At 41.0% G+C, this 9951-nt stretch overlaps 1 pseudogene; it reads right to left on the reverse strand.

The window, feature by feature from the left end:
- Positions 1-356: 356 nt before the first annotated feature.
- Positions 357-1490, reverse strand: LOC100980298 (cyclin-Y-like protein 1; annotated as a pseudogene).
- Positions 1491-9951: the final 8461 nt, after the last annotated feature.

The raw sequence follows: 9951 nt of genomic DNA on the forward strand, positions 1-9951 counted from the left end.
ATGGTTAGTGTCTTTAAAGTTTAAAAATTTAAACTATTGTTTAAAAAAACCTTACATAGTTCACAGCTATCAGCCCATATAGTAAGCAAATATCTGTGTGGGAAAGGAACCTTCACTTTGGAGTGTTTTTTGTAACTCTGTTTACATTAAAAAGGACAGAAGAATGTTTTGTTGCATTGACAAGGTCCCATTCTTTTCTATGGAGTATAATCCTTGTTGTCCATGAATCTCTTGAATTCGAGATCTATCCTTTTAATGAAAACACTAATTTTGCTGGGTTTTGAGCAGGAAAGGTGATATTTCTCCAGTCTTTGTAGATAAAGGTCCTGTGACGTTATAACCCCTCATTTCTCCCTTTAAGAGAGGATGGCTTTAGAGTGCTGAATACCAATGAAGTCATAAGTGCTGAAAGACCTTCTCATAGGGCTCTCCACAAGTCTTTGTCTTCACACAATCTAGAAATAGCCTCTAGGTTCTGTGCTCTTTTTTTGCTAAGAGGAGCAAATAGAAAATTCAGGTTATTGTCATCTGCTAAGGAGCGAAGATCAAAGTAGTATCTGGCATAAACACTGGCAGGAACATTAATATTAAACTGAAGAAGCATCAAAAAATGCCTTTCCATTTCATTCATGTCCTCACCTGTAATGTCCTTGAAGATCTGGCAGTAGTCCATACTCCATACAGCCTGATGGTCCCAAACCTTGGAGGCAAGAATGGCTCGCAGACCAATCCTTTTCCAGTTAGTGGGACAAATGTTGGTTTCAGCATAAGTTAAAAGCTTTTCTAAGTAAACCAAAGTTACTATTGCACATTCAGCTGTTAGCTGTGCAGCACTAAAAGGAGTATGAACAAATCTGTAAATAAATTTGTGCTCAGGATCATGCTTAAACTATTCTTCTGGAACTTTTTCTCGTGTAAGTGGATGTGATCTCTCATCAAAAATATCCAGGGATCTATTTGCATCTCTGTTCTTTATGTGGTGATATATTGCTAAGGTCACACATTTTACTGTGGTTCTCAGGTTAGGCTGGTTGACTGTGCTGTCATATAGAAATATTGTTGAGCATGAGCTATACTTTTTAGTAAGCTGCCCTGGAGATACATGGTTTAAATGGTTGCTCTTCCTCTTTTCTCTCACATCCGTTTGAGATTTGCGCAGGAAAATTGTGCTTGCCCTTGGATGGTCAGAAGGGTTTGACTCCAATGCTAAATCTTTGGGCATCTCGCGGTCGCTGATGTGCTGCAGGTGGTGGCCCTCGCCTTCTCCGAAATCAAACTCGGGAGGCTCCGCAGCAGCAGGCGCTACCGCCACCTCGTCCCCGGACGCCACCTCGTAGATGTCGGACGCGGGGATCCGGCGCGCCGGCCCAGCTTGGGGCTGGCATTGAGGGACACGCAACAAGTCAGCGTGTTCCCCATGGGGCACCTCCGCCCCTCTCCGCCGCCTCTGGCGCCTTCGCTTGCGCCCTACTCTGCCTCGCTCAGCAGCAGCCCCCTCCCCCAACAATGGCGCGGGGACACTGAGCAAGCAGAGGCCACCTCGCCCAGGGCTCACCTGCCCGCCCCGCGGCCCTGCTCCACCAGGGCTCGGGCCTGCGCCACACCCCAGCCGCCACGCTGCCTCCGCCTCCGGTGAGCTGACTTGTCTGCCAAGAGAACACTTATATACTGTTGGTGGGAGTTCAGCCATTGTGGAAAGCAGTGTGGTGATTCCTCAAAGAGCTAAAAACAGAACTACTATTAAACCCAGTAATCCCATTACTGGGTATATACTCAAAGCAATATAAATACTTCTACCATAAAGACACATGCATGTGTATATTCACCCCAGCACTATTCACAATACCAAAGACATGGAATCAACCTAAATGCCCATCAATGACAGACTGCATAAAGAAAATGTACATATAAACCATGGAATAATATGCAGCTATAAACAAGAATGAGATCATGTCCTTTGCAGGAACATAGATGGTGCTGGAGGCCATTATCCTTGGCAAACTAATGCATGAACAGCAAACAAAACACCACATGCCCTCACTTATAAGTGGGAGCTAAAAGATTCAAACACATGGACATAGAGAGGGGAACAACGGACACTGGGGCCTACTTGAGGGTGGAGGGTGGGAGAAGAGAGATGATCAGGAAAAATAATTATTGGGTACTAAGCTTAGTACGTATGTGATGGAATAATCTTTACAAAAAAAGTGACACAAGTTTACCTACATAACAAACTTGCACATGTACCCCTGAACCTAAAATACAAGTTTTTTTTTTTAATGAATTTCATGAGAAGTAAAGGAGGAGGCCTAGCCTGGCAACTATTTGGTGTCATGATATCTGGGGACTTTAACTAATCATGGTTCAAAGTAAGACAACAAAATATTGTTGCTATGTTGCTGCTAAAAAGAAATTGGAATGTCAGAAAGACCATTTTAGATTTGATGTTAGGATGCAAGGCAAGTTGCAAAATCAGGGAATGAGAAATAGTGTAGGTGAGGGTGTGTGTGCATGCAGGTATCTTAAGACCAAGGTAGGATGGTGTAGGTTGGTGTATTAGTCCGTTTTCACGCTGCTGATAAAGACAAACCTGAGACTGGGCAATTTACAAAAGAAAAAGGTTTAATTGGACTTACAGTTCCACGTGGCAGGGGAAACCTCACAATCATGGCAGAAGGCAAGGAGGATCAAGTCAGATCTTACATGGACAGCAGTAAACAGAGAGAATGAGGAAGACGCAAAAGCAGAAATCCCTGATAGAATCATCAGATTTGTGAGACTTATTCAATACCATGGAAACAGTATGGGGGAAACCACCCCCATGATTCAATTGTCTCCCACTGGGTCCCTCCCATAACACATGGCAATTATGGGAGTACAACTCAAGATGAGATTTGGGTGGGGACACAGAGCCAAACCATATTATTCCACCCCAGCCCCCGCCAAATCTCATGTCCTCACATTTCAAAACCAATCATGCCTTCCCAACAGTCCCCCAAACTCTTAACTCATTTCAGCATTAACCCAAAATTCCACAATTCAAAGTCTCATCTGAGACAAGGAAAGCTCCTTCCACCTATGAGCCTGTAAAATCTGCAGAGAGGTGAACTAACATTTGTACAGCTACTTTTTCTTTGTGGGTATTTTCTGCTTTCTGGTTTGCAGTAGGCTGAAAACACAGACATGGCCCCAGTCAGAAGGCTGCTGCTGAGAGTTAGAGAAACCAACAGAGCTTTTGGTAGTGCCTTGGTGCTGGAGAAACAAAACAGGAGAATATGGCAGAGCCCAGTTACATGGGAAAGGCAGAGAACTGAGCCTATGAATAGCTGGTTTTTGCCTTAAGATGTTTGCCAAATTCTGGAGCTCAGAAGGCTAAAAAGCTAAAGAGAAATGGCCATACTGCCCAAGGTAATTTATCGATTCAATGCCATCCCCATCAAGCTACCAATGAGTTTCTTCACAGAATTGGAAAAAACTACTTTAAAGTTCATATGGAACCAAAAAACAGCCCACATCACCAAGTCAATCCTAAGCCAAAAGAACAAAGCTGGAGGCATCATGCTACCTGACTTCAAACTAAACTACAAGGCTACAGTAGCCAAAACAGCATGGTACTGGTACCAAAACAGAGATATAGATCAATGGTACAGAACACTGTCCTCAGAAATAACGCCGCATATCTACAACTATCTGATCTTTGACAAATCTGACAAAAACAAGCAATGGGGAAAGGATTCCCTATTGAATAAATGTTGCTGGGAAAACTGGCTAGCCATATGTAGAAAGCTGAAACTGGATCCCTTCCTTACACCTTATACAAAAATTAATTCAAGATGGATTAAAGACTTCAACGTTAGACCTAAAACCATAAAAACCCTAGAAGAAAACCTAGGCATTACCATTCAGGACATAGGCATGGGCAAGGACTTCATGTCTAAAACACCAAAAGCAATGGCAACAAAAGACAAAATTGACAAATGGGATCTAATTAAACTCAAGAGCTTCTGCACAGCAAAAGAAACTACCATCAGAGTTAACAGGCAACCTACAAAATGGGAGAAAACTTTCGCAACCTACTCATCTGACAAAGGGCTAATATCCAGAATCTACAATGAACTCAAACAAATTTACAAGAAAAAAACAAACAACCCCATCAAAAAGTGGGTGAAGGACATGAACAGACACTTCTCAAAAGAAGACATTTATGCAGCCAAAAAACACATGAAAAAATGCTCACCATCACTGGCCATCAGAGAAATGCAAATCAAAACCACAATGAGATACCATCTCACACCAGTTAGAATGGCAATCATTAAAAAGTCAGGAAACAACAGGTGCTGGAGAGGATGTGGGGAAATAGGGTCACTTTTACACTGTTGGTGGGACTGTAAACTAGTTCAACCCTTGTGGAAGTCAGTGTGGTGATTCCTCAGGGATCTAGAACTAGAAATACCATTTGACCCAGCCATCCCAAAGGACTATAAATCATGCTGCTATAAAGACACATGCACACGTATGTTTATTGTGGCACTATTCACAATAGCAAAGACTTGGAACCAAGCCAAATGTCCAACAATGATAGACTGGATTAAGAAAATGTGGCACATATACACCATGGAATACTATGCAGCCATAAAAAAGGATGAGTTCATGTCCTTTGTAGGGACATGGATTAAATTGGAAATCATCATTCTCAGAAAACTATCGCAAGGACAGAAAACCAAACACCGCATATTCTCACTCATAGGTGGGAATTGAACAATGAGAACACATGGACACAGGAAGGGGAACATCACACTCTGGGGACTGTTGTGGGGTGGGGGGAGGGGGGGAGGGATCGCTTTAGGAGATATACCTAATGTTAAATGACGAGTTAATGGGTGCAGCACACCAGCATGACACATGTATACATATGTAACTAACCTGCACATTGTGCACATCTACCCTAAAACTTAAAGTATAATAATAATAAAATGAAAAAGAAAAAAAAAGAAAACTTTTGAAAGTAAAGTGCCATTAAACTGTGTCGAGTCAAGTATTAAAATTCTGGACCCATCAAGGGTAAACATGCCAAATTCTCCATTGGAAACCCTGGAGAGCTAACACTCCAAAAACCAGAGGTATTCTGGTTTACCGTGAAAGAGAAAGGGAAAAAATAGCCAATAGAAACAAAACAGACCCATAGATGTTTCAGATATTATTGTTATAAGACAAGGACTTTTAAATAATTATGATTAATATGTTCACAAAAATAGAAAAGAAAAAGAAAAAAGATAGCTAAAATAAGGAGAACTCCAGAGAGCTAAAATCTATTTAAAAGAACCAGATGGGAATTCTAGAAGGAAAAGAGCACACAAATTGAAAAAAGATCTCAACAGATAGATTTAAGAGCAGCTTAGACCATGTAAAAGAAATGATTAGTAAACCAAAAGACATAAATATACCTCTCTCAATAGCTAGCAAAATAAGTAGACAAAAAGCTGGTAGTTGAGATGAGAAAGTTTGATAGGTGAGCAGATGATCATTGGAAGTGTAATAAGGTATAGTATATGTGGGGTTGCTGGAGATGGGAGGTTGGGTAGGAGAGCTGGCAAAGAGATAGGCAGGACTTCAGTCTTAGAGAGAGCATAGCAGAGTGGAAGTCATATGTGGGTTCAAATCCCAGCCTTATCACTTCAAGGTTATGAGACCTTGGGCACCTTTCTTAACCTTGGTTTCTTCATTTGTAAAATGAGGCTTAGAGTATTACCTACTTTAGAGGGTTGCTGTAAAAATCAAATTTAAATGAGACAATGCTTGTAAAGTGTGTAGATGGTGACAAGGCCCATAGAAGTTGCTTGACAAATAGTAGCTGCTAACATTAGATGGCCTGGTATACTATGTAAGTTAGTAGTGTAAGGATTTAGATATCAAGAGCCAGGCAAAACTGTTTTCTGCCTAACTTTCCTATTTAACTCCCCATCTAACCTTCTATTTCAGGAGATATAGGGAAAACTGGGACATAGAGGGAAACCTCATCCTTTTCTTCCATAAATCTGGCTTCCCATCTTTGTGGGCACAGAGTGTAAGAGGCAGTTTATGACCCAATATCATTTTTTGCTGGCTTTCAAAGGAACCAGGATAGAGGATAGGACCATGTGCCAGACCTTCTTTTCCAGGGACCCTTCTCTGCAAGCTGCAGGCTTTCTGGTTGACTCACTTGGTTTCTATGGGGATAGGGGTCTTGCTAAGGAGAAAGCCAGAGCACCCTGTGGCTAGAATCAGCTCCTGTTTCTGATTCTGCAGTACCAGGTGGGGGACTCCACTAAATGCTGCAGTGTGACGTTGGGTTACAGTAGTTTGTTTCTGCTCTAACTCAATGGATTCCACGTTTTCTGAAGAGAGGTTCTGAGGTTTCATATTTTTGTAGGATTTTTTGACAAAGGCAAAGATAGCAGACGTGAAGTAGGGGCCTCTTTTCTCAGGCCAGGTTAAACATCCTCTCAGCTTCAGGACATGACACCAGACTTGATTTTGTCAATCACTTTGACAAAGAGCCTGGTTTCTACAAGGACAGACTTTCTGAGAAGAGTGTGAATATGTTTACAGGTATTCTGTGATTATGTTTATCATTCACAATTAGCTTAAAAGGCATACTAAATACCTAGAATTATTGGGAGTAAACTTGCAAAATCAAAATATTACTATGCCTTTATGATCCAAACAAACAAAAATAATAATTCCATTAGTAGTTGCAAATTTTAATAACATTGATGGAGTATACATTTTGCTTCTAAGGATATGAAAACACATGGATGATAAATAAAAATTACACATGTTCTTGGGAAGACTTTGTATTGCTGTGACTAATGCACAAACATTAATTCCATGACTAGTTAAAAATCACATCTATTCTCTCAAAAATAATTTCCTTTGTAGACTTTTAGGAAAATGGTGGATAGGAGGCAAGATGCAGGTTTCACTTGGATGGACAGAAGAGCATATAGACTTTTGCTCCAAGAACTACTGCAGGAGCATACCAGGAAAACCAAAGAATTTGTAGACCCTTTAAAAGAAGCAGTGTGCTGTTGAAAACTCCGAGAAAGAGCTGAAAAACTGAGTGCCCAAAGTGTGAGAGTGGGAAAGTCTGCCTCTGAACACACATCCTCAATGGGGAGCCTGAAAATCCAGATCACAGGAGAAGGATTTAACCTTACCTAGAACTGAAACAAATTTAGAGAGCCAAGCAAAATATAAAAGTAGAAGAAGCAGTGGGAAGGACCCTGTAGGCACTCCTGGCCCCCAAGGAAGCCCAGGGAACCCATTTCTGATGTTATCTCACAGGGGTTTTTGGGGAGGGCGCCAGGGAAATTGGGGAAAGATCACAGGGAGAAGGAAACTTCCGGCTGAACTTTGTAATAATTTTGACCAAGCACAAATTTTCCAGGGCAGAATCCGGGAGTGGGGGTGAACAAGAAATGCAGATATGAGCACAGAAGCCACAGTGGGGAGGGGCAAAGCTGAAAGCCCTGTTTACTTTCTCAGCAAGAAAATCCCTGTTTGCTTTCTCAACAAGGATGCTTGTAGCCTGGCTCAAGTTCCAAGCCCTGCTCACCAGCTGCCTGGATATAAACTTATGCTGTTGGGGGAGTGTGGCAGGAGTAAGATTGGCCTTTCTGTCTGAGTAGGAGCTGGGTGAGGCCTGTCACTGCTGGCTTTCCCCTACTTCCCTGGTGACCTGTATAACACAACAGAGGCAGCCATAATCCCCTGGGAACATAACATCATCTGCCTGGGAAACACACCCCCATCCCCCATAGTGGCTGCAGCAAGCCCCACTCAAGAAGAGTCTAAGGTTAGATATGCCTAACCCTTTCCCCACCTGATGGTCTTTCTCTACCCACGCTGGTAGCCAAAGACAAGAAACATAATCTCTTGGGAGCCGTATGGCCCCATGCACCACCTAAGAAACCCAAGTACTTATCCAGGCAACCCTAGGGTAAGCTTGTATCCTCTCTATACTACCACAGCTGATGCTCTCTTTTGAAAGTGCCACTTCCTAGCTTGGGAACAACCAACTTAAACCACTACAGCAACTCATAACAGAACAAACCTGCCCCATGAGAAGAGAAATCAACAGCTAATCCCACTGCCTGTAACATCCTGGCTAGCCAGAGGTCCTGAGGCTATCCACATGACAATTTTACAGCCAGCACAACCAGCAGTTGAGAAAAACAGCACACTAAACAAAACTACAGTCAAGGTCTCACACAGAGTCCACTTCACTCCCCTGTTACCTCCACTGGAGCAGGTGCCGGTCTCCACAACTGAGAAACCTGAAGATGGATCACATCACAGAACTTTTTGCAGACACTCCTCAGTACCAGCCCAGTGCCTGATAGCTCCATTGGTGGATAAACCCAGAAGAGAAATAACAATCATGGCAGTCAGGCTCTCAGGAAGCCCCAACCCTAGAGAAAGGGAGAGAGCATCATAACAAGGGAGCACTCTGTGGGACAAAAAAATATGAACAGTAGCCCTTGAACCCCAAATCCTTCCTCTGATATAGTCTACTTAAATGAGAAGGAACCAGAAAAACAATTCTGGTAATATGTCAAAGCAATGTTCCTTAACACCCCTAAAAGATCACACTAGATCACCATCAATGGGTCCAAACAAATAATGAAACTTTGAATTGCCAGATGAATAATTCAGAAGGTGAATTATTAAGCTACTCAAGGAGGCACAAGAGAAAGGTGAATACCAACTTAAAATTTTTTTTAGTGTTAGAGGATATGAATAAAAAAATCTCCAGAGAAATAGATAGCACAAATAAAAAACAGTCACAACTTCTGGAAATGAAGGACACACTTAGAGAAATGCAAAATACTAATTAAAGTCTCAATAATAAAATTTAAAAAATAGAAGTAAAAACTTTAGAGCTGGAAGACAAGGTTTTGAATTAACCAAATCTGACAAAGATAAAGAAAAAAGAATTTAAAAAAGTAAACAAATCTTCCAAGAATTTTGAGATTATGTTAAATGACCAAACCTAGGAATAATTGGTGTTCCTGAGGAAGAAGAGAAATCTAAAAGTTTGAAAAACATATTTGAGGGAATAATTGAGGAAAACTTCCTTGGCCTTGCTAGAGATCTAGACATTCAAATACAAGAAGTTCAAAAACACCAAGAAAATATATTGCAAAAAGATTATTGCCTAGGCACATAGTTATCAGAGTATCTAAAATCAAGATGAAGGAAAGAATCTTAAGAGCTGTGAGGCAAAAGTATCAGGTAACCTATAAAGTAAAACTAATCAGATTAACAGCTGATTTCTCAGCAGAAATCCTACAGGCTAGAAGGGATTGGGGTCCTATCTTTAGCCTTAAACAAAACAATTGTCAGTCAAGAATTTTGTATTCAGTGAAACTAAGCTTCAAAAATGAAGGAAAGACACAGTCTTTTTCAGACAATGCTGAGAGAATCTGCCGCTACCAAGCCAGCACTACAAGAACTGCTAAAAGGACCTCTAAATCTTGAAACAAAACCTCAAAATACATGAAAATAGAACATTCTCAGTCAAAATACACAAAAATAGAACCTTCTTAGAGCATAAATCTCACAAGACCTATAAAACAATAACACACACACAAAAAAACTGAAAGGTATTCAGGCAACAACTAGTATGATGAATAGAATAGTGCCTCACATCTCAGTACTAATGCTGAATGTAAATGGCCTAAATGCTCCACTTAAAAGATACAGAATAGCATAATGGATAAGAATTCACCAACCAAATATCTGCTTTCTTCAAGAGCCTTACTTAACATATAAGGATTTATATAAACGTAAGGTAAAGGGGTGGAAAAAGATATTCCATGCAAATGGACGCCAAAAGCAGTAGCTATTCTTATATCAGACAAAACAAACTTTAAGGAACAACAGTTAAAAAAGACAAAGAGGGATATTATA

The sequence above is a fragment of the Pan paniscus genome, chromosome X (assembly GCF_029289425.2).
Source record: "Pan paniscus chromosome X, NHGRI_mPanPan1-v2.0_pri, whole genome shotgun sequence".
NCBI lineage: Eukaryota > Metazoa > Chordata > Mammalia > Primates > Hominidae > Pan > Pan paniscus.